Raw genomic sequence first — 20,658 nt, 5'->3', positions numbered from 1 at the left:
CCACTGTTCTAATATTAACACTAATGAGTACTTAGGAGGTGAGGAGATTTACCAGTGTTCAACTTATATTAACACAAATGTCTAATGCTATGAATCATATAACTTTAAGCAGTTAGATGTGCACAGAATTTCTGTTTTCCATATCTTTAGTGGTCTTTCAATCTCAAAAAATACCTTGAATATAGAAGTGGTAGATTTGACGGCAATTTTTCAGTGAATATTCTGCACTTGTGCATCTATCACGCTTTGTGTATGTGTCAACGCACATGCGCCCAATCAAACTATCAGTCAGTGCCCTTTCCTTTCCCCACAATGGAAATGTAAAAATTATTAGGTCTCGGATCAGTAATTTCTCCAAACTATAGTTGAAGTTATTCTCCAGATTTAAATTATAACCAAGTTTGAGACTTTTTAAAATTCAGTTACTGCTGTTTCACTCAAACTGACACTATAATAATAAAGACACAACAGCAACAACGTGCATTGCCAAAGAGCCTTTAACATCGAAAAAGTATCCCTTGGCGTTTCACAGAAGCCGAATCAAACAAAAGATGGGCGCTGAATAAAGGAGGTAAAAGGAGGGATGGTCAAAAGATTGGTGAAAGAAGTAGCTTTTGGAAGTGTCCAAAAGGAGCAGAGGGAGGTGGAGAGGTCTCGGGTGAGAACAGAGAGCTCGGACATCTGAAGGCAAGGACGCCATGGATGGGGTGAGGAGAGGGTGATCTGTAGAAGAGGCCAGAGTCGGAGGAACAGAGAGATATTGGCGATGGGGGCTTGGAGGGTTGGAGGAGGCTACAGAGATCGGAAGTGACGAGACCATGAAGGAATTTCAACACGAGGATGAGAGTTTTAATATGGAGGTGCTGGAGGACCGGAAGCCGATGGAGGTTTACAAGGACAGGGGTGATCGGTGGGCGGGACAAGCCCGGTTAGGACATTGAGGCCAGATGATGCTAAGCTGCAGAACATTAGAATAGTTGAGTCAAGAGATGGAAGAGAATTTCTGCAGCTGATGGGCTGAAGCAGGGACGAGGATGGGCGATGGAGGTGAAAGTAGGCGGTCTTGGTGATGGGGAGAATATCTGGTCGGAAGTTCATCTCGGGAGTCGAATAGTACATCGATGCTGTGAACAGTCTAGTTTAACAAGAGGCAATCGCTGGGGCGGGAATGGAATCAGTGGCGAGCGAGCAATGGGGTCGGACTTCCCGGTGTTTATTTGGAGAAAATTGTGGCCCATCCTTGACTGGAGGTTGAACAAGCGGACTGGTAATGTGGAGGCAGTGGAGGGGTCGAGAGAAGTGATGGTGAGGTACATCTTGGTCTCAGTAGTATACATGTGGAAGCTGTCCCCATGTCCTCAGTTGATGTTTTCAAGCAGCAACGTGTAGATGAGAAACAGGAGGGTGCCAAGGATAGATCGCTGTGGTCTCCGCAGATACGTTGCGGACGCGGGGAGAGAACCCATTGCTGAAGATGCTCTGGCTACACCTGGAAAGGTCAAACTAAAGCCAAGTAAAAGGCAGTCCAAATGAATTCGACAATGGAGGAGAGGCATTGGCGGAGGATGGTTTGGTCGACCGTGTCGGTGGATCAGAGAGGTGGATAAGGACAGGGAGGGATAGAGTACCACGGTCAGAGTCACAGAGTGTAAGAGAGGAGGATAAGGTCAGGGAGTGATAGAGTACCGCGGTCACAGTCACAGAGGGCGAGAGAGGAGGATAAGGACAGGGAGGGATAGAGTACCACGGTCAGAGTCACAGAGTGTAAGAGAGGAGGATAAGGTCAGGGAGTGATAGAGTACCGCGGTCACAGTCACAGAGATGAGAGAGGGGCTAAGGACAGGGAGGGATACAGTACCGCGGTCACAGTCAGAAAGGGCGAGAGAGGGGGATAAGGACAGGGAGGGATAGAGTACCGCGGTCACAGTTACAGAGGGCGAGATTTGTGACGGTAATTTGGGCCATTTCATTGCTGAGGTCGGGGCGGAACATGGATTGAACTAGTTCGATTATGATGTTATGAGAAAGATTTGGGAGGCAAAGAAAATGGAGAGTGAAGGGAAGTTGGAGATGGTGATCCACATGTGTAACTGTTCAGCCACTTGTCAAACTGGCCGTGTCTCTTTGATCAAACCCTCCGCTGTGAAATACACAAGTCTAATTTGTGGATTAATGTAATCCACAGTCTCGGGCTGGGTAATTCGTGCGGGGCAATAGAATCCCCCTGCTCCACCAGAGGATTTCGCTTGTTGCAGGCTACAGAATTAATGCAAAGCTTCCAATATTCTCATTTTACAAAACTGCTTCAGAAAAATGCAGCACCTTCGCCATCTCTTTCTCTCAGTGAAGCTTTGTAACCTGGAGCTTGCCCTCTCACAGTCCCGTGCTGTTGTTCCACAGTCCAGGCTCCCGATTCACTTCCTTGTGTGGTCACTGCTGAAGGTGTTTTTTTTTAAATTCAGCACCGGAAACGCAGCACAACATAAGAATACATTAAACAAGAAATAGGAGCAGGAGTCGTCCATACGGCCCCTCGAGCCTACTCCGTCATTCAATCAGATCATGGATGATCTTCAATCGCAACTCCACTTTCCTGCCCGATCCCCATATCCATTGAGTCTCCTCGAGTCAAAAAATCTATGCATCTCAGCCTTGAATATATTCAGTGTCTCAACATCCACAGCCCTCTGGGGTCGAGATTTTCAAATATTCACGACCCTCTGTTGGATGAAATTCCTCCTCATCTCAGTCTTGAATGGCCGACCTCTTATCCTGCGACGATGCCCCTGATTTCTACACTCTCCAGCCAGGGGACTTTAGTTTACTTTCATATTCCATTTTCTCCCTTGTTATCAATTTTTTGATCGTCCTTGTTGGTTTCTGAAATTCTCCCAATCTCCAGGCTTATTACTCTTCTTTGCAACATTATAGGCCTTTTCTTTCAATCTAAAACTCTCCTTAACTTCTTTAGGTTCCCACGGGCGGATCACTTTGCCAGTGAAGTTTTTATTTCTCAACGGAATGTATACTTGTTGTGAATATTGAAATATTTCTTCAAATGTTTGCCACTGATTTTCAACTGTCAAACCATTTAATTTTATTTCCCCCTTTTTATTTGACAAGTCGCCTGTCATACCTATGTAATTGGCTTTATTTAAGTTTACGATTCTAGTTTCTGACTTGAGAACGTTTCTTTAAAACTCAATGTGAAATTCTATCATATTATCATCACTCTTCTCCAGAGGTTCTTTCACTGTTATATTTCCAATTAACCCTATCTCATTACATAATACAAGATCGAAAATAAAATGTTCCCTGGCAGGTTCCATGAAGTATTGCTCTTGGAAACCGTCTCGAATACATTCCATGAACTCGTCTTCCAAACTATCATCGCCATTCTGATTTGCCCATTCTATATGCAGATTAAAGCCCCCCATAATGACTGCATTTCCTTTGTTACATGCTCCAATTATTTCATAAATAATACTCTATAAAACGGTATTAGTAATATTAGGGGGCCAATAAAATACTCCCAACAGTGTTTTCTGCCTCTTGTTATTTCTAATTTCCACCAATATTAATTCTACTTCCTGATCTTCCGAGCCAAGATCCTTTCGCAACATAAAACCAGAAGAGATAGGAGCAGGAGTAGGCCATTCGGCCCCTCAAGCCTGCTCCGCCAATCAATGATATTATAGCTGATCTGATTTTTACCTCAACTCCACTTTCCCGCCTTTTCCCCATATCCTTTGACTCCCTTGCTGATCAAAAATTTGTCAAACTCAGTCTTGAATGTATTCAATGACTCAGCTTCCACAGCTTTTTGGGGTAAAGAATTCCAAAGATTCACGACCCTCTGGGAGAAGAAATTCCTCCTCATTTCCGTCTTAAACGGGCGACTCATTATTCTGAGATTCCGCCCCCGAGTTTTAGATTCTCCCATGAGGGGCAACATTCTCTCAGAATCTGCCCTATCGAGTCCCCTCAGGATCTTGTATGTTTCAATAAGGTCTCCTCTCATCCTTCTAAATTCCAATGAGTATAGACCCAACCTGTTCAATCTTTCCTCATAAGACAACCCTTCCATGCGCGGAATCACCTTAGCGAACCTTCTCTGAACTGCCTCCAATGCAAGTATGTTCTTCCTTATATAAGGGCCCCAGAACTGTACGCAGTGCTCCAGGTGTGGTATCACCAGCTCCCTGTACAGTTGTAGCATGACATCCCTGCTTTTATACTCCATACCCCAAGAAATAAAGGCCAATATTCCGTTTGCCTTCCGGATTACCTGCTGCACCTGTATGTTGACTTTTTGTGTTACATGTACGAGGACACCCAGATCCCTCTGTACCGCAGCATTTTGTAATATTTCTCCATTCAAATAATATTTTGCTTTTTTATTTTTCCTCCCAAAGTGGATGACTTCATATTTTCCCACATAATAATCCATCTGCCAAATTTTTGCCCATTCGCTTAACCTGTCAATATCCCTTTGCAGACACTTTGTGTCCTCATCGCAACTTGCTTTTCCACCTATCTTTGTATCATCAGCAAATTTGGCCACAAGACCCTCTGTCCCTTCATCCAAGTCATTGCACCTGTCCTTATGTCATCCTTTATTAATTGGACTACACACCCATCATTTCCATTCTGCCCATTTTTTCTAAAACATCATGTTCCCTGGAGTATTTAGTTCCCGACCTTCGTAATTTTTCAACCATGTATCTGTAATAGCTATTAGGTCAAACCCATTTTTCGCTATATCTAAAATTAATTCATCTATCTTGTTACGAATGTTCCATGCATTCAGATATAGAACCTTAAATTTTGACTTTTTACCAGTTTTTCCCGCTTTGACATTCCTTGTTGTTGCATTATTATTGGTAAACTCTCTGTCCCTCCCTGCCGCACTCTGGTTATCTTTACCCAAGTCACCAAACTGTTCCACTGTCTTAAATGTTCTCATTAGATTTCTAAATTTTTCCTCACCTGACCCCTCCCCACTTTTTTAGTTTAAAGCCCTTCACAGGAGTATAGTTGATGAAAATATCGACTGTGTAAAGGTCAAACTAATATTCCCTTACTCATATTAAATAAAAAATCAAATCGTTGAAATGTAACTGATTGAAAGCTGACATCTACCTCAGGAAACAAACCACTGACCCAGACCCGCACCGACACCACTGACCCAGTCCCACAACCATCCCACTGACCCAGTCCCACACCGACAACCCACTGACACAGTCCCACACCGACACCCCACTGACCCAGTCCGACACCGACACCCCACTGACCCAGTCCCACACCGACACCCCACTGACCCAGTCCTACACCGACACCCCACTGATCCAGTCCCACACTGACACCCCACTGACCCAGTCCTACATCGACACCCCACTGACCCAGTCCCAAAGCGAAACCCCACTGACTCAGTCCCACACCCACACCACTGACCCAGTCCCACATCGACACCCCACTGACCCAGTCCCACACCGACACCCCACTGACCCAGTCCAGAACGAGACCTCACTGACCCAATCCCACACCGAAACACCACTGACCCTGCTCCACACCGAAACCCCACTGACCCAGCCCCACACCGGCACTCCACTGACCCAGTCCTACAACTACACGCCACCGACCCAGTAACACACCGACACCACATGGACCCAATCCCACACCGACACCCCACGGACGCAATCCCACACCGACGCCGCACGGACCCAATCCTAAACCCACATCCCATTGACCCAGGCCCACACCGACACCCCACTGACCCAGTCTTAAACCCACAACCCACTGACCCAGTCCTAAACCCGCACCACACTGACCTAGTCCCACATCGATACCCCACTGAACCAGTCCCACATCGACACCCCACAGACCGAATCCCACACCGAAACCCCACTGACCCAGTCCCACACCGACACCCCACTGACCCAGTCATAAACCCAAATCCCACTGACCCAGTCCCACACCGACACCCCACTGGCCCAGTCCCATACCGACATCCCACTGACCCAGTCATAAACCCCCATCCCACTGACCCAGTCCCACACCGACACCCCACTGGCCCAGTCCCATACCGACACCCCACTGACCCAGTCATAAACCCACATCCCACTGACCCAGTCCCACACCGACACCCCACTGGCCCAGTCCCATACCGACATCCCACTGACCCAGTCATAAACCCACATCCCCCTAACCCAGTCCCACACCGACACTCCACTGACCCAGTCATAAACCCACATCCCACTGACCCAGTCCCACACCGACACCCCACGGACCCAGTCCCACATCGACACCCCAATGACACAGCCCTAAACTGACTCCTCAAAGACGCAGAAATACACCGACACCCACTGAAATGTTGTTTTATTAAATGTGGTAACTTCCTCGTTCCCATTTCAATGTTTGAATAAACTGATCCGTGACACATGATCCGCACCCAGGTAAGTATAAACCTCGGTAATTCTCCAGGGTGCTCTGTGTTGTATTTTTCACAACATGTCGCTGTGAGATCACCAACAGTTTCATCGACACAAACTACACTGAAAGCAACAGGAACTTAAGTCAATCGTCACTTTGCTATCTTTGTTTCAGTGAGGCCATTGGGGAATAAATACCAGATCTCTAATATTACACGGAAGAAAAATATTTTTCATTATCCTCCTGTTGATTTGTTTTTACTGCATGATCTATTTCACCAAAATAAATTATAACATCGAACATCGATCCAATAATGTTGAACTAAATCAAAAGCATTGTGCTGTTTCAATTTACCTGATATCCTTGATCACTGAAAAGTTTCTTGTATCTTAATACAAAGCTGCCCCCCTCCACATATTCATCAATTGCCTGTTCTCTTCTATTCTATCCCGGGTGGACATCTTGATATTTAACAGCCGGCAATCGTCGGAAATTGCAGGGTCTCGGAAATTGTGGGGCTTCGATCTGTGAAGAGAAAGTCAAGGAGACAAAGGCGGTGTATATTATCCATTTGGTGTTAGTTTATCAATCCTGGAAGGTTATAATATCAGCAGATTAGTGATGGACCCTACCACCTGTTGGCAATTTGTGCAGTTACTTTTTATATAAAGTTTAGTGATGGACCCTCCTTCCTGTTGGTAATTTGTGTAGTTACTTTTTATATAAAGATTACTGATGGACCCACCTACCTGTTGGTAATTTATGAAGTTATTTTTTATATAAAGATTACTGATGGACCCTCCTACCTGTTGACATTCAAAGCATCCCCACAAATTACCTTAATTAATGATCAGGAACCTCCTATCTGCGTGAAAGATTGTTTCAGCCCTGAAACGGTTTCCATCAAAACATTCCTGATTTTTTTCTCTCTAAAGGGAGCGGCGTCTCCGTTTTTCAGTTGAGTCAGTTTGGCAAATAAATTCCTCAGTAATTCGAACTTATTTTCGCAGAAGCGGAATTTCCTGCTCTATTTTCCCAGCTAATGCACATCCGTTTCCAACTGACACTGTCACATTAAACAGAAATGAATTATTGTAATTAATCTGCATCAAGTTTTATCTCCGAAATTGCTCCTATCATTTGACTGGATCGCGTTCAGTCCGGCCTCGGGTAACCAGAGGCTGATTTTCCAGCTGCCCAGCTGAGATCGATAATCGGCCAGAGCGAATGTGTGAACCCTTCACTGAGCTGAACTGTGTGTTCGGTCTGAACAGATGGTCCCGCCTTTTATCAGTTAAATAAAAGTGTACCGGGCACCAAAGGGTCCAGTGAGTAAAAAGAGCCAGTGTTACAGTAAAAATAAATACATATGGACTGAGAAATGACGAGCTATCCACGCCTGTTTACTAAGCTTCAAATTGTAAAATAGGGAGGAGGCGCCGCTGGACCAGAATGGGGTAAATCCCCAGAGTTCATGTTCCTACTTTCTGTCCAGTAACCGCTCTTTTAATATTGTGTCTGTGGAGAGACCAGTGGAGACCCGAAGAGGGTTTAGCCAAGAAATCCGGGGTGTAAAATATCCCGCCTTCAGTCACTGTCCGAGCGAACAATTAGTGAATTTTTACACCCGCGAGGAATACAGAGCTCCCCACGCCGGGGAACATATCTGACCGCGGGAAATCGGCTTTGAAAAGAAAGAGGAAGGGAAGGAAACGATAATAAAATTGCAACATGCAGCTGAGAAGCTACAATAGCTTACCTTAATCCCGCAAGGATTTTCTCTCTCTCAATGTCCGTGTCGATTTTGCAACTTGTATCCTTGTTATTTCATTGCAACCAATCAGGTGCAATTTATTTGTTTTATTTGAACAAGTCATTAATTATGAATTTGATCTGAACCTTGTGATGTGAGATTTTGAACTCCGCCCTCTGTGTGAAAGCTGCTGTCAAACCTCAGGATGGATTTCAACACAAACATTCCTCGTTTGTTTCAGAACACGGAGCAGCCTTTCTGGTGAAATCAGATCGTAGAATCATAGAATCGTTCCAGCAAAGAAGGAGGCCATTCGACCCATAGATCCCGTGCCGGGTCTATGCAAAAGCAATGCAACTATTCCCACTCCCCTGCCCGATCCCAGTGGCCCTGCAAATATTTCCTTTCAAGTACTTCACCAGTTCCCTTTTTAAGGCCATGATTGAATCTGCCTCCACCATCCCCTCGGGCGGTGCATTCCAGATCCTAACCACTCGCTGTTTAAAAAAGTTTTTCCTCATTTCATCTTTGGTTCTTTTGACAATCACCTTAAATCCATGTCCTTTGGTTATGGACCCTTCCGCCAATGGGAACAGTTTCTTTAATCTGTCGAGACCCTTCAAGATTTTGAATACCTCTTTCAAATCTCCTCGCAACCTTCCCTGCTCTCAGGAGAACAACCCCAGCTTCTCCAGTCTATTCACGGTACTGAAGTCCCTCATCCCTCGAATCATTCTTGTAAATCTTTTCTGCACCCTTTCTAAGGCCTTCACATCTTTCCTAACGTGCACCTATGCTATTCGCCTCAGCTACTCCTTGTGGTAGTGAGTTCCATATTCTAAACACTCTCTGGGTAAAGAAATTTCTGCTGAATTCCCTATTGTATTTATTAATGAATATTTTAAATCGATGGCCCGAGTTCTGGTCTCCCCCTCAAGTGGAAACATCTCTAAGTCTATCGTATCAAACCCTTTTAAAATCTTAAGGTCTTCTATCAGGCTACTCCTCAGTCTTCCCTTTTCCAGAGATAATACGCCCAGCCTGCTCAATCTTTACTGATAAGTATAACCTCTCAGTTCTGGTATCATTCTAGCAAACCTTTTTGCACCTTTTCCAGTGCCTCTATATCCTTTGTATAATATGGAGGCCAGAACAGTTCACAGTACTCCGTGTGGTCGAACCAAGTTTCTATACAATTTTAACATAACATCTCTGTTTTTCAAACCTATCCCTCTCGAAATGAACCCCAGTGCTTTGTTTGCGGTTCTACGGCCTTATTAACCTGCATCGCTACTTTTAATGATCTGTGTATCTGTCCACCCAGAAACCTCTGCTCCCCACCCCAATTAAACTCTTATTATCCAAGCAGTATGTGGCCTCCTACCAAAATAGAATACCTCACACTTATTACGAAATGTAATACCTCACACTTATTACGAAATGTAATACCTCACACTTATTACGAAATGTAATACCTCACACTTATTACGAAATGTAATACCTCACACTTATTATGAAATGTAACACCTCACACTTATTACAAAAGGTAATACCTCACACTTATTACGAAATGTAATACCTCACAGTCAGCAGGTACATAGAAGGCAGTTCCTCTGATGGGAGAGTCCTAAACAAGGGGGCACAAACTTAAAATAGAGCTCGGCCGTTCAGCAGTGAAATCTGGAAGAAGTTTTTCACACAAAAGGTGAAGGGAAAATGTAACATTTCCTCCCCCAAAAGATTGTGGATTCTGGGTCAATCGAAATTTTTAAGATTGAGAGATGCAGTTTTTTATTTGGTAAGCGTATCGAGCGAAATGGATCAAAGTTAGTTAAATGGATTTCAAGTACGGGTCAGCCATAATCTAATTAAATGGGAAAACAGGTTTGTGGGGCTGAATGGCCTACTGATATCCCGATCTTCATATGCTGGATTATAAATTCCGTTGAATGTGAAGGTTAACCAGAGTTTCTGGACAATGACTTAATCACTGGAGGGTTTGCACGTTCCCTTTAAACGGATGTATCATAGTTTCATAGTAGTTGCAGCACAAGAGGGGGCCAATCGTCACATCGTGCCTGTGCCAGCTCTTTGAAATTACTATCCAAATAGGCCCATTCCCCTGCTCTTTCCACACGGCCCTGTAATTTTTTTCTCTTCAAGTATTTATTCAATTACCTTTTAAAAGTTACGATTGAATCTGCTTCCACCACCCTTTCAGACAGTGCATTCCAGATCACCACAACTCGCTGTGTAATAAAATGTTTCCTCATGTCGCCACTTGCTCTTTTGCCGATCACCTTAAATCTGTGCCGTCTGGTTACCGACCCTTTTGCTACTGGAAACAGTTTCTCCTTATTTTCCCTGATAAAACCGCACATGATTTTGAACACCTCTATCAAATCTCCGCTTAACCTTTTCTGTTCTAAGGAGAACAAGCCCAGCTTCTCCAGTCTCTCCGTATAGCTGAAGTCCCTCATCACTGATACCATTCTAGTCAATCTCTTCTGCACCCTTTCCAAAGCTTTGACATCCTTCCGAAAGTGTGGTGCCCAGAAATGAACACAATACTCCAGCTGATGCCTATCCAGTGTTTCATAAAGATTTAGCATAACTTCCTTGCTTTTGTACTCTATGCCTCTGTTAATAAAGCCCAAGATCCCATATGCCAATTTCAAAGCCTTCTCAACTTGTCCTGCCACCTTCAAAGATTTGTGTGTGTGCACCCCAGGTCTCTCTGTTCCTGCACCCACTTTAAAATTGTACTATTTGATTTATATTGCCTCTCCTCATTCTTCCTCCCAAATCGCATCACTTCACACTTCTTTGCATTAAATTTCATCTGTCATTTGTCTGCGCATTTCACCGGTCTGTCTATGTTTTCCTGAAGTCTGTTACGATCCTTCTCATTGTTTACTACATTTCCGAGTTTCGTGTCATCTGCAAACTTTGAAATTACACCCTCTATACCCAAGTCCAGGTCACTAATATATATCAAAAAGAGCAGTGGTCCTAATACTGAACCCTGGGGAACTTCCCCGCAGTCTGAAAAATACCCGTTCACCACTACTCTCTGCTTTCTGTCCCCTAGACAATTTTGTATCTGCGCCATCACTGTCCCTTTAATTCCATGGGCTTTAATTTTGCTAATAAGTTATTACCTGGTAGTTTGTCACATGCCCTTTGAAAGACCATACATATGAAATCAACCCCACTACCCTCATCGACCCTCTCCGCTACTTCATCAAAAAGCTCAATAGTCAAACACGATTTGCCTTCAACAAATCCGTGCTGACTTTCATTTATTAGCCCACACTTTTCTAAGTGTCAATTTATTTTGTTGCGGATTATTGCCTCTAAAATTTTCCCCACCACCGACGTTAGGCTGACTGGTCTGTGATTGTCGGTTTTATCCCTCTCTCCTTTTTTGAACAGGGGTGTAACAGATGCAATACTCCAATCCTCTGGCACCATCCCCGTATCTTAGGGGGACTGGAAGATTATGGCCAGATCTTCCTTAATTTTCACCCTAACTTCCCTCAGTTACCTAGAATGCAAACCATCTGGACCAGGTGATTTTATACTTTGATTACTGCCAATCTTTTAAGTACCTCCTCTTTATCTATTTTTATCCTATCCAATACCGATGCTACTTCCTCCTTTACTGCGACAATGGCAGCATCCTCTCCTCTAGTGACGAGGGATGTGTTCATTTAGTACCTCAGCCTTGCCCTCTTAATCCATAAGAATGTTTCGTTTTTCGTCCCGAATCGGTCCCACGCTTCCTTTGAATACTCTTTTCCTATTTGTATGTTTATAGAAGACTTTTAGATTCCCTTTTCTTTTAGCCACTAATCTATTCGCACACTCTCTCTTTGTCCCTCTTATTCCCTTTTTTAGATCGCCTCTGTACTTACTGTGTTCAGCCAAGTTCTCTCCTCTCTTAAGAACCTTACATTCGTCAGAAGTCTCTTTTTCTGCTTAATTTTAATCTCTGTATCTTTAGTCATCCAGGGAGCTCGAGCTTTGGATGCCCTTCCTTTCCCCCCTCGTAGGGACGTGGCTACTCTGTCCCTGAACCAAGCTGCCTGTGTTTGGCTGTTTTTATTTAAGGCTGAGCTTCATTTGTTCTGAACGTCACAGAATTCCAGGGGAGCAAAGATTAGATAATCGGTGCGAGTGAATCGAGGGTAAACTTTCTGAAATATAGTTTAGTAAAAACACTCCAACTGTTCCGCCCAATGTCCAGTCAGACTTAAACTGTGACCCCCCTGAATCTGAACCTGTGGTTTTATTTCGGAGACAGTTAAAAGTTCGGTCCAAAACATTGTCTCTATAAATTTCAATTATTATTGTCCTGAAACTGATGCTTTTTGTATCTGCCGAGATGAGAACCTGATGTGTCCTGGATTCTGGATCGCAATTCACCCGCCACCCAAACCCACTTTATAATAACAACCTTGTAGTTCGCTCGATTAATAGTGAGACAGGTCGGAACACCGCACACTCCCTGGCGCCGTTTCGGAGTGTCTGCCTCTGCCGGGCGAGTCCCAGCAGTTCTCCCGCACCCACCTGGCGGGACAATAAAACACTTGTACAGAAGGATATTTTTTAGTATGTGAGTTGCCCAGTGCATCCTTCCAACTGATGAGCTGTAACCGCAGCAATGTAGAAACACGGCCTGCTGGCTCCAGACATTTAATTGGTGTAATTTTAAGCTACCCTTCCACAGTGCTCTGGACTGGGCCTGGACTTTCGGCATTAGTCCGATCCTGGGGGAGAATATTATTGCCTGGGTGTTTCTTCCTGGCATTAACTTCCTCTCATTTCTGGTGTCCCTTGTTCAATGTATTATTTATCTAACACCTATCAGGAATGAATGAACAGGCTGAGGCTCTTTTCTCTACAAAATGAAGACTGAGAGATGGCCAGTCTTTCATATTATGAAGGGGTTCGCTCGGGTAGATGTAGAGAGGATGTTTCCACTTGAGGGCAGTCCAAAACTTGAGGCCATAAATACAAAATAATTAACAATAAATTCAATAAGGAATTCAGGAGAAACTTATTTACTCAGAGAGTGGCGAGAACATGGAACTCACTACCACGTGGAATGGTTGAGGCGAATAGCAGAGATGCATTTAATGGGAAGGTAGATAAATACATGAGGGGAATAGCAATAGAAGGATATGTTGATAGGGTGAGATGAATTAGTGCGGGAGGAACATCTTGTGGAGCTTAAATCCCGACATAGACCTGTCGGGCTGAATGGCCTGTTGCTCTGCAGTAAAATAGTATGCAATTCTGTATTTTTTGCATTATACATGACCTTCATTAACACAGATACTGTCAGTAATATCAGCGCTATATTGAGCACAGATACTGTCAATAATATCAGCGCAATATTGATCAAAGATTCTCTCAGTAATATCAGCTCTATATTGAGCACAGAAACAGTCAGTTATATAAGCTCTAGAATCAGAACAGGTAATGTCATGAATATCAGCTCTATAATCAATACAGGTAATGTCATTAATATCAGCTCTATAATCAATACAGGTGCTGTTCGTGAATTCAGCTCTATAATGATGAGGGGTACTGCCAGTAAAATCAGCGACAGAACCAATAAAGACACTGTCAGTAATAACAAGTTGATAATCATTAGAGACAGTGAGCATAATACCAGCTCTATAATCAGTACAGATAGAGTCAGTAATAGCTGATGTATAATCATCACAGATATGTAGGAACAGATATGTAGGCAAATCTCAGAAAATTGTGCAAATAATAGGGTAATAATAGTGGAGGATTTCAACTTCCCCAATATTAACTGGGATACTCAGAGTGTAAAAGGCTTAGAGGGTACAAAATTCTTAACGTGCATCCAGGAGAGCTTTTTGAGCCAGCATGTAGAAAGTCCTACAAGAGAGGGGGCGGTACTGGACCTAATTCTAGGGAATGTGGCCGGCCAAGTGGAAGAAGTGCTAGTAGGTGAGCACTTTGGTGACAGTGACCATAATTCGGTGAGATTTAAGGTGGTCATGGAAAAGGACAGGGAGGGGCCGGAAATAAAGGTTCTAAATTGGGGGAAGGCCGATTTTAATAGGATAAGGCAGGATCTGGCCAAAATGGACTGGGATCAGCTGCTTGTAGGAAAATCCGCATCGGAGCAATGGGAGTCTTTCAGAAGGGAGATTGAGACCATACAATGGCAACATGTTCCCGTAAAGGTAAAGGGTGGTTACAAGAACTCCAGGGAACCTTGGATGTCAGGGGATATACGAGAATGGATTAGGAAAAAAAGGAGGGCTTTTGGCAGATACAAAAGGCTAAAGACGGAGGAAGCCCTAGAGGAGTACAAAAAGTGCAGGGGGATACTTAAAAAAGAAATTAGGAGATCAAGGAGGGGCCATGAAATAACACTGGCGAGCAAAATAAAGGAAAATCCTAAGATGTTTTATAAGTATATTAAGGATAAGAGGATGACTAGGGAAAAAATAGGGCCCATTAGGGACAAAAATGGCAATCTGTGTGTGGAGCCGGCAGATGTAGGAAGGGTCCTAAATGAATTTTTTGCATCTGTTTTCACTATGGAGAAGGACGATGTAGACATTGAAATACGGCAGGGGGACTGTGATATACTCGAACATATGAACATCGAGCGGGAGGAGGTATTGGCGGATTTAGCAGGCCTAAAAATGGATAAATCCCCAGGCCCGGACGAAATGTTTCCCAGGCTACTGTGTGAGGCAAAGGAGGAGATTGCGGGGGCTCTGACACATATATTCAGAACCTCTCTGGCCACAGGGGATGTGCCAGAGGACTGGAGAACCGCTAATGTAATACCATTATTCAAGAAGGGGAGTAGGGAAAAACCGGGGAACTACAGGCCAGTGAGCCTAACATCAGTGGTAGGAAAATTATTGGAAAAAATTCTGAAGGACAAAATTAGTCTCCACTTGGAGAAGCAAGGATTAATCAGGGATAGTCAACATGGCTTTGTCAAGGGAAGATCATGTCTGACTAATTTGATTGAATTTTTTGAGGGGGTGACTCGGCGTGTGGATGAAGGTAACGCAGTGGATGTGGTATACATGGATTTCAGTAAGGCCTTCGATAATGTCCCCCACAGGAGACTGGTCAAGAAGGTACGAGTCCATGGAATCCAGGGTGCCTTGACACTTTGGATACAAAACTGGCTTAGTGGCAGAAGGCAGAGGGTGATGGTCGAAGGTTGTTTTTGTGACTGGAAGCCTGTGGCCAGTGGGGTACCACAGGGATCGGTGCTGGGTCCCTTGCTGTTTGTGGTCTACATTAATGACTTGGATATGAATGTAAAAGGTATGATCAGTAAGTTCGCTGATGATACAAAAATTGGTAGGGTGGTAAATAGCGAGGAGGATAGCCTCAGTCTGCAGGACGATATAGATGGGTTGGTCAGATGGGCGGAACAGTGGCAAATGGAATTTAACCCGGAAAAGTGCGAGGTGATGCACTTTGGAGGGACTAACAATGCAAGGGAATGCACAATGAATGGGAGGACCCTAGGCAAGACAGAGGGTCAGAGGGATCTTGGTGTGCAAGTTCACAGATACCTGAAGGCGGCGGAACAGGTAGATAAGGTGGTAAAGAAGGCATATGGGATACTTGCCTTTATTAGCCGAGGCATAGAATATAAGAGCAAGGAGGTTATGATGGAGCTGTATAAAACACTGGTTAGGCCACAGCTGAAGTACTGTGTGCAGTTCTGGTCGCCACACTACAGGAAGGATGTGATCGCTTTGGAGAGGGTGCAGAGGAGATTCACCAGGATGTTACCAGGGCTGGAGCGCTTCAGCTATGAAGAGAGACTGGGAAGATTGGGTTTGTTTTCCTTGGAGCAGAGGAGGCTGAGGGGGGACATGATTGAGGTGTACAAAATTATGAGGGGCACAGATAGGATGGATACTAAGGAGCTTTTTCCCTTCGTTGAGGGTTCTATAACAAGGGGCCATAGATTCAAGGTAAAAGGCGGGAGGTTTAGAGGGGATTTGAGAAAGAACTTTTTCACCCAGAGGGTGGTTGGAGTCTGGAACTCACTGCCTGAAAGGGTTGTGGAGGCAGGAACCCTCACAACATTCAAGAAGCATTTGGATGAGCACTTGAAATGCCATAGCATACAAGGCTACGGACCAAATGCTGGAATATGGGATTAGAGTAGACAGGGCTGATGGCCGGCGTGGACACGATGGGCCGAAGGGCCTCTATCCGTGCTGTATGACTCTATGACTCTATGACTCTATACTGCCAGTAATATCAGCTCTATAATCAGAACAAGTACTGTCGTTAATATCAGCTCGATAATCAATACAGGTGCTGCCAGTAAATTCAGCTCGCTAATGAATAAAGCTGCAGTCAGTAAAATCAGCTCTAGAATCAATAAGTCTACTGTCAGTAATAACAACTCCATAATCAGTCGACATACTGAGCGTAATATCAGCTCTATAATCAGTACAGGTACAGTCAGTAATAGCAGATCTACAATCATCACGGATACTGCAAAAAATATCAGCTCTGCAAACAGCACATTTATTATCCGTAATATCAGCTCTATAATCAATACACGTACTGATAGAAATATCAGCTCTATAAGCAGTACAGATACTGTCTGTAATATCAGCTCTATAATCAATATACATACTGACAGTAATATCAGCTCTATAATCGTACTGATACTGTCAGTAATATCAGCTCGATAATCAGTACAGATATTGAGGGGAATATCAGCTCTATAATCAATACAGGTATTGAGCGTAATATCAGCTCTATAATTAGTGCAGATACTGTCAGTAATATCAGCTCTATAATCAGTAGAGATACTGCCAGTAATATCAGCTCTATAATTAGTACAGATACTGCCAGTAATATCAGCTCTATAACCAGTGCAGATACTGTCAGTAATATCAGCTCTTTAATCTGTTTAGGTACTGTCAGTAATATCAGCTCCATAATCAATACAGATACTGTCAGTAATATCAGCTCTACATTAGTAAGGCAACACTTGGAATACTGTATACAGTTCTGGTCACCCTTCTATCGAAAGGATATTATTAAACTAGAAAGAGTGCAGAAAAGATTTACTAGGATGCTACCGGGACTTGATGTTTTGACTTATAGGGAGAGGTTGGATAGACTGAGACCTTTTTTCCCTGGAGAGAAGGAGGTCCAGGGGTGATCTTATAGAAGTCTATAACATAATGAGGGGCATAGATAAGGTAGATAGTCAAAATGTTTTCCCAAAGGTAGGGGAGTCTATAACAAGGGGGCATAGATTTAAGGTGAGAGGGGAGAGATACAAAAGGGTCCAGAGGGGTAATTTTTCACTCAAAGGGTGGTGAGTGTCTGGAACGAGCTGCCAGAGGCAGTAGTAGAGGCGGGTACAATTTTGTCTTTTAAAAAGCATTTGGACAGTTACATGGGTAAGATGGGTATAGAGGGATATGGGCTAAGTGCAGGCAATTGGGACTAGCTTAGTGGTATAAACTGGGCGACATGGGCATGTTCGGCCGAAGGGCCTGTTTCCATGTTGTAAACTTCTATGATTCTATGATTCTATAATCAATACAGGTACTGTTCGTCAATTCAGCTCTAAAATGAATAAAGGTACTGTCAGTAATATTAGCTCTGTAATCAGTACAGATATTGTCAGTAATATCAGCTCTATAATCTGTTTAGGTACTGTCAGTAATATCAGCTCTATAATCAATACAGATACTTTCAGTAATATCAGCTCTTTAATCTGTTTAGATACTGTCAGTAATATCAGCTCTATCATCAATCCAGATATTGTCAGTAATATCAGTTCTATAATCTGATTAGGTACTGTCAGTAATATCAGCTCTATAATCAATACAGATACTGTCAGTAATATCAGCTCTATAATCTGTTTCGATACTGTCAGTAATGTCAGCTGTATAATCAATACAGATACTGTCAGTAATATCAGCTCTATAATCTGTTTAGATAATGTCAGTAATATCAGCTCTATAATCAATACAGATATTGTCAGTAATATCAGCTCTATAATCTGTTTAGATACTGTCAGTAATATCAGCTCTATCATCAATACAGATATTGTCAGTAATATCAGCTCCATAATCAGTACAGATACTGTCAGTAATATCAGCTCTGTAATCAATAGAGATGGTGTCATGAATAGCAGCTTTGTAATCGGTTCAGATACTCTCAGTACTTGCGGCTCCATAATTAATACAGTTAATATCAGTAATATTAGCTGTTTTCAGTTCAACAGATGCATGCTGTGAAGGGGTTTATTGAGGGTCTGGGTAATAAGGGTGTCTGATGTGCTTAATGTCTAAGTAAGTGAAAGCTGTGCGTTAATGTATCGATTGGACAACGTAACTGACTGCTGCTTATTTACTGAAATGCAAATTGTACTAACTGTGACTGCTTGCTGGAACTGGTTTCCACATTGTGAAACGAGACAGGTTTGTGATGAGACAATGAGCCTCCGATACTGATAGAAGCCGGACAATGTTGCGAGATTTATATTGTTAACTATATGATTAATGTTAAATCAATTGGCCATCTGGAGTTCTATGACGAACTAGCTCATTTCTGGGGGTCTTGCGAACAACAATAAAACAATAATGGTTGTTCAGTGAGAACAAACGGTGAATATAAACGCAGGACAAACCTACATCTTTATTGTAGAGGTCGAGATGAAGCACCGCAGGGAGCAGTTGAACTTTTAGGTCCACCGAGAGGAGGAACGGGGTGGTATCATTTTACTTGAGGGAACGGACCAGTCTCTGAGCGGACGGGTCGGGATCTGAGGGGGCGGGCCGGGGTCTGAGGGGACGGGCCGGGGTCTGAGGGGTCAGGCCGGCGTCAGAGGGGACGGGCCAATGTCTGAGGGGACGGGCCAGTGTCTGAGGGGACGGGCCAATGTCTTATTTAAGGTTGAGTGCCATCTGTTCCGAACTTCACAGAATTCTAGGGGAGTAAAAGATCAGATAATATTTGCGAGACGATCGAGAGAATAAATGTTCAATATAGTTTAGTAAAAACACCCACTGTTCCTCCCTGTGCCACAATTAAAGAGTGACTCCCTGAAACTTAAATGTGATTCTATTTCGGGGACGGTTAAAAGTTCGGCTCAAGACATTGTCGATAAAAAAATTTCAATTACTGGGGTCGTGAAATTGAGGCTTTTTGTATCTGCCGAGATGCGATCCTGCTGTTTCCTGGTTTCTGGATCGCAATTCACCCACCACCTAAACCCACGTTATAATAACAACCTTGTTGTTTAGTCGATAAATATTGAGACAGGTCGGGACACCGCAATCTCTCTGGCGCCGTTTCGGAATCTCCGCCTCTGCCGGGCGAGTCCCAGCAGTTCTCCCGCACCCACCTGTTGGGACAAGACAACAATTCCACAGAAGGTTGTTTTTTAAAATGTGAGTTGCCCAGTGCAGTCCTTCTAACTGGTGAGCTGTAACCGCAGCAATGTACAAACACGGCCTCCCGGCTCCAGATATTTTGTTGGTGCAATTTTAAGGTATCCTTCCACAGGCACTGGATTGGGCCTAGATTGTCGGCATTAATCCGATCCTGGGGGAGAATATTATGGCCTGGGTGTTCCTTCCTGGCATTAACTTCCTTTCATTTCTGGTGTTCCTGTTGAATGTATTATTTATCTAACAACTATCAGGAGAGAATAAACAGGCTGAGGCTCTTTTCTCGACTAAAGTGAAGACTGGCAGATGACCTGTGTTTCATATTATGAAGTGGTTCACTCAGGTAGATGCAGAGAGGATGTTTCCACCTGAGGGCAGTCCGACACTCGAGGCCATAAATATAAGATAGTTGCTAATAAATCCAATAAGGAATTCAGCACACACTCCTTTATTCAGAGACTGATGAGAATATGGAACTCACTCCCACATCGAATTGTTGAGGCGAATAGCAGAGATGCATTTAATGGGAAGGTAGATAAATACATGAGCGGCATAGCAATAGAAGGATATGTTGATAGGGTGAGATGAAGTAGTGCGGGATGGGCGTCATGTGGAGCATAAATCCCAGCATAGACTTGTTGGGCCGAATGGCCTCTTGCTGTGCGGTAAAACAGTATTTTTTTCATTATGCCAGCTCTTCCATTAACACAGATACTGTCAGTAAAATCAGCTCTATAATCAGTGCAGACACTCTCAGTCTTATCAGCTCTATAATCATCACAGGTACTGTCAGTCATATCAGCTCTATAATCAATTCAGTTACTGTCAGTAACATCAGTGCTACAATGAGTACAGATACTGTCAGTAACATCAGCTCGCTAATCATCAAATATACTGTCAATAATATCAGCTCCATGATCAGTGCAGATACTGTCAGTAATATCAGCTCTATAATCAGTTCAGATACTGTCAGTAATATCAGTGCTACAATGAGTACAGATACTGTCAGTAACAGCA

This window comes from Heptranchias perlo, unplaced genomic scaffold (genome assembly GCF_035084215.1).
Source record: "Heptranchias perlo isolate sHepPer1 unplaced genomic scaffold, sHepPer1.hap1 HAP1_SCAFFOLD_47, whole genome shotgun sequence".
NCBI classification, from domain to species: Eukaryota; Metazoa; Chordata; class Chondrichthyes; order Hexanchiformes; family Hexanchidae; genus Heptranchias; species Heptranchias perlo.
This window is presented reverse-complemented; position numbering follows the sequence as displayed.